Source organism: Trichosurus vulpecula, chromosome 8 (genome assembly GCF_011100635.1).
Source record: "Trichosurus vulpecula isolate mTriVul1 chromosome 8, mTriVul1.pri, whole genome shotgun sequence".
NCBI classification, from domain to species: Eukaryota; Metazoa; Chordata; class Mammalia; order Diprotodontia; family Phalangeridae; genus Trichosurus; species Trichosurus vulpecula.
In genome coordinates, this window is record NC_050580.1 from 74,846,810 (window position 1) to 74,852,809 (window position 6,000).

The following is a 6,000-nucleotide window of genomic DNA, read 5'->3' on the forward strand; positions in this document are numbered from 1 at the left end:
GAAGTATCCATGATGAAAACATGGGAGAGGAACAGCCAAGTTTTCATAGACTATTTTCTATAGCAAGTGATAATTTCATAACCACACAATTGACTGAAAAGTATAAAGACTGAAGATCTCACTTTATTTGCTATTTATTGATAACAACAAAAAGATTGACTCAGCAGAGACAAATACAGCCTATGGGTGAATCCTAGAACACCAAGACCTTTGAAGAGTCAAAGTTGTGGGTGACCCTAAACGATAATGGGGAGCTGCACAGCTTACAGTTCACTACCAATGACTTCCGTGGAAGAAGTAGCACAAGATATGTCATCAAAGACATGTATATAAGCTGAAAAGGAGATGTGTTGGCTATGTAGTGAATATAATGGATAATGTCTGTATGGCCTAAGTGTTATACTTCTATTGAAGAAATATTAAAATATATATAAAGGGAACGTCCAGGCTAGATCTACTTGGAAGGATTTAGGGGAACAGGAGGAGAAGGCATGGATGGAGTCCCCACATCAATAAGGGCAGATTTGTTATTTAAATATCATGTAAGTATAATATCATTTATCTGGACTCAATTTAATAAATAGATGGTTGTTTCATTTTTAGGAATAGTCTCTTTCCCAGAAAATGTGGTAAGTAAATGAAATGTTTTATGGAACATGAGAGACCTACTGTTAGGTGGCACAGTAGAGTGACAGGCCTGAAGTAAGAAAGACTTCATCTTGAGTTCAAATCTAGTCTTAGATATTTACTAGCTGCATGACTCTGGGCAAGTCATTTAACCCTGTTTGCCTCAGTTCCTCATCTGTGAAATGGGCTGGAGAAGAAAATGGCAAACCGCTCCAGTGTCTTTGTCAAGAAAACCCCAAATGGGGTCAAAAAGAGCCAGACACGACTGAAACAACGGAACACCAATAACTATCTACCTTCTACAACGACATCTTATAACGATAACAGGTTTTAGTGTCTCTTCAGTGACTCCTTGAGGCCTCTCCTACATCTATTAAAACCTGTAACGGTTCTATGGTTTTTACAAGCTAGAAAGAAGGTTTACGCAGAATGTAATGTAATTCAATTCAATAAATATCTATTAGAGTTTTATAAAACACCCAGATTTCTCTACCTTACCAATGCTATATACAATGTATAATGACAAAAATGAAATAGTTCCTGACCTCGAGAGGCTTGTGCTCTACTGGGGGGAGACATAACATGTACATAAATAAACATAAAATATTAGCAAAGTAACAAAAAACATTTTCTAGAGAGTGCTAATAACTGGGGGGATTCCGACAGACTCCTTCCTGTACACCTCCACGGTGAGTTGCCTGCACTCTAGCTCCTATCTCCGACCTGAGCCTGGGCTCTCCGGACACTGGTACCCTGAGTTTTGATGGCAAGCATTCCCTTTATCTTGCCCAGACCCAGGCACATCACGCCGCCTCCATGCCATGCCATCAAGTGCTAACCCTTCCAACTGGCATTATAATTCCAGCTTCAGAACAGGAAACAAATCAATACCGTCATCTCAGATTATCAGCGAGTAGTAGGATCCGTGCTTTCTGGCTCATACAACTGCCCCAGCAGCGTCAGGTGAGAACCATCTGAAGAGGGACCATGTTCCAAGAACGGCCTTCGCCCCACCCCCATACCTGTTTAGCAGGAAGCAGCCGTGGCAGTGCAGAGCCCAAGTAAGGAAGAGTTCTGAAGCAACTGTCATCTAGCCCAGTACCTAGGGAGCTCCACTGACCTGAGCAGCTTTTGGCTTTCAATCAGGAAAATACAAGTGATTAAGGTGAACCAGAACAAGCGGAGGATGTCCCATGATTGTTCTGAGCCAAAGAAAACTGGACTGAAATACAGCATTCCTTATGAAGTAGATAATACCCATCTTCAAACAGCCAATTACCAAGATTACTAACTGTTCCAGAAATAAAGTAAATAATATCCACAGAAGACTACAGACAGCTTTTTTTGAGGGAAAATAATGTAAATAGGTTGAACGTTGATGATATTGCACAGAGAGAGAGCTTATGAAACAAGGGATCTTCCTGAGATTTGTAAGGGGCTAGACTTCACGGCCCCAATGAGCCCTCCTCTCTCCCACTACTCCAGCACACTATCCATCCTCTCCAGGCTCCACTCCTGACTCTCTGGACTTTCTCCACCATGTCTCAGGGGTACTGCCCCAATCCCTTTAGAATGCAAGTCTTTCCATTTGTATCTGTATTTCCAATGCTCAGCACAGGGTCTGGCAAACAGGACGTGCTTAATAAATGCTTGCTAACTTGACTTGTGGTTTAACACCTCCCAACAACTCTGGGAAGCATTTAAGGAGAGTGATGAAGACAGAAGAGAAGAGAGAAGAACTTGTACACCAAGTGAGAAAGAGATTGGAGCAAACATGAATGGCTTGTACGCTTGACAACATGGGGGAGATAGTCAGGAATTGGGAGGAGTTGGGGAGGATGAAGAAAAGGAGGGAGACAGAGACAAGCAGACGGAGAATGTATATGCCAGCCAAAAATTCCCCAGGATACTTCTTGGGGCCGTACAACCACTCACAAAGTCAGCAGCGTCCAAGAATTCCACTGCATTTACTAAAAAACAAGCTCCCTTGACCATGAGAGAAAAGAGTTGAGAATGTTGGTCCTCTTCTCCCTCCCCACTTTAAGAGTGGGGAGGAAGTAAAAGAGGAGTTTATGGTTACTTAAGAGTGACTAGGTTCAATAGGGTAAACTCTTCCAGGCCTTTGTACCCTTAAATTTTTACCCAGACTCAGTATTTTCTCTCTACTCCTGGTTATTATTTTTTTAAGGAAAGAAAAGTGCTTCTTCACTTTTTGGCATCAGCTCTAGGAGGCCATTTTTACATTTTGGGTTGTTGTTCCATGTGTGATTTCAGGTCACTGAACTTCATGTCCAGAGAGTAAAAAGGTGACCTTCTTTTCCAATTTGCTTTTCCCCTAATGTTGGGAAATGAACGATTAGAGCCAAAGCTAGTAAAACCAGGGTACATCTACATGAACTAGATTCACCTGCCACACTAAGTTTTAAAAACTCATTCTAATTCTGTATCACACGTTTTGTGTTGTCTCATGGAACTGAAGCTGCCAACAAGAGGCACTGTGACACTAATCTAGTCCCAGTCTTCAGCACCCCATAGATGGGGTGGCAGAAAAGAGAAGTGGTCTGTGGAATTTCCAGCGTTCCAGCTCAAGAACTCTTCTAAGCAAAACAGAATGACCATCTGTTAAGAAGAGATTTGATTCTCGAACCAGGATCTCTGCTCCTATACGAAAGGGACTGTGGCTTTGCATGGGGGTACATGCCTGTAATCAGAGCCACCAGGAAGGCTGAGTCTGGTGGATCCCTTCAGCTCAGGTCTGACCTGAAGTAGGCAAAGCCAAACAGGTGTCCACACTAAGTCTGACAACAATGTTGAGAGCCCCCAGGAGTGCAGAGCCAGTGCAGGTCAGAAACAGCTGGTCAAAGAGCCTGTGCTGATCAACAATGGGAACAGCCCATGATTAGCTCCTGCATTTCAGCCCAGGAAGAGGGAGATAGACAGAGTGGGGCTGGGGGGTGTTGCAGGCTGGAAAACAGATGAAGTCAAATGATGGGGTTTAGACTCTGGGAACCCCCTTGAACCCTACCCTGGATCTTCCCACTTGATCTGGCTTTTCATGCCCAAATAGCCTAGCCTTCCACAGTCTAGTTACCTCCAGATTGCCTTCTGGCCATTCCCACCCTAGATCCTGTCAAAATATCTATACCCGGGGACAGCTAGGTGGCACAGTGAGTAGAGCACCGGCCCTGGAGTCAGGAGGACCTGAGTTCAAATGCGACCTCAGACACTTGACACATACTAGCTGTGTGACCTTGGGCAAATCACTTAGCCCCAACTGCCCTGCCTTCTCCCCTCCAAAAAAAAATTTATACCCACGTCTGTTATCCTGACCTTCTATTGTCTGTCATGTTCAGGTGGCCTTCAGCTATTTCCACCCCGGAGTCTGACCTCACCCCAGTCACCCCAATCTTCCCTAAATGCCTCCTCCCATCACCCCAGATTACTCGACCACAATCTTTCTGTATATAAGCTCCATCTTGCCTCCATTAAGGTGCTCAGATTCAATCTAGCTCAGTTTAGATTCAATCTGGCCCACTGCCACTAGCATCACAAATACTCAGGCTCCCTAACAGCCTACCCAGTATGGTGAATCTTTAATAAACTTTGTTTTTCTTTGGCTGAGAAGGCTCTGAGTCGAATTCATTCGAGCAGGGCCTGGCATGTCAGTATTTTTGGGTCTCAAGCACCCCTCAACCCCAAACCTCAACAAGAGAGAGAGCATTAAACTGTCCCAAACCCTCCTGGCCACTCACATCTATGTGTTGTCTTGCAATCTCCTTGAGGGCAAGGATTGTCTTGCTTTCTTATGTTTGTATTCTCAGCCTTTTAAGCATGGTGCCTGGCACATGGTAAATGCACTTATTCGTTCATGTAGGAGGTGGGATCTGAATTGTTCTCAGAAGTGAGCTATGGATTTAAAGAGGCTGAAATGAGGAAGGAATGCATTCTGGATCAAGGGGAGCACTTGTGCAAAGGCACAAGAGATAGAATGTCAGGCACAGAGACCGTCACATAGGAAAGACTAGCTGGAAAAGAACACGGGAGTAGAGTATATATTAGATAGTACACATGATCACATGGGGCTCAGAATTAAAAAGCAGGGGACCAAGCTGGTCTGAACTGGAGAAAATGCAAAGCTCCTTTAGTGACCCCACACCTCCCCCCAAAACTAAGGTCCATCTTTCTGATTCTAATATTCTACTGGTATTGAATGGTTCCAATGCCACAGACTCCAAAGTAGGGGAGTTCAGATGCAAAAATGCTCATCTTGTAGTTAAAGGAATTGAGTTTTTAATCCTACCCTATCACCTATAACCTGTGTAATATGGGGCAAGTCCTCTGATTTCTATGAGCATCAGTTTCCTTAAAATAATCACCAGTATTTATGTAGTACCTACCATGTGCCCAGCACCGTGCTAAGGACTTTACCAGTGTTATCTCATTTGATCCTCAACCACTCAGGGAGGTAGGTGTTGTTATTATCCTCATTAACAGATGAGAAATTGAAGCTGAGAGGTTAAGTGGCTTGCCAAAGGTCACACAGCTAGTAACTGTCTGAGGCAGGATTTGAACTTGGGTCTTCCTGACTCCAAGCTCAGCGCTCTGTCCCCTGTGCCACCTAGCTATCTCATCTGTAAAATGAGAAGGTTGAAATAAATGACCTCTAAAATCCTTGCTAGCTGTGGAACTATGATTCTATAAAATATAAATAAATATCACACAGGGGCCATTGGAAAGGCAAGCTCATGGTGGGCGTGAGCAGACTGCAGCACATAACAAACAAGGAACTTCAAAGAAAAATCAAGGGATAGATGTTATCAGAGAAATGCCAGATCAAAGAAGATGGGCCGGTCATGTGGCAAGAGCAAGAGATTATCAGTGGACAGCCTGTGTGCTTCAATGGTGTCCTTAAAATATCAGGTGAAAGCAAGAGAGGCCACCAGCAGAAAGGGGGACCCACAGTGGCCCCTGTGTGTGAAAATACAAACAAGCATGGCACAGAATGGGCAGGAATGGATAGTTTGGGACAGAGGTCGGGAATCTGTGGCCTTGGGGCCACACATGGCCTTCTAGGTCCCTGGTGCAGCCTTTTGACTGAAGCCAAGTTTCATAGAATAAATCCTTTTCTTAAGGGGGTTTGTTCTGTGAAGTTTGGATTTAGGCAAAGGGCTGCACTTGATGATGTAGAGGGCCATGTGTGGCCCTGAGGCCAGAGGTTCCCCGTCTCTGGTTTGGGACCTGCAGCTGTAGAAGAAACATCCTCATCAATGAAACCACAGATCTTTCTGAGTGTCTGAGTACTTGACATTTGTAGGGTGCTTTGCAAAGTGCTTTCACACCTTTATCTTCTCTGATTAGTGTAGACCTGAGCTT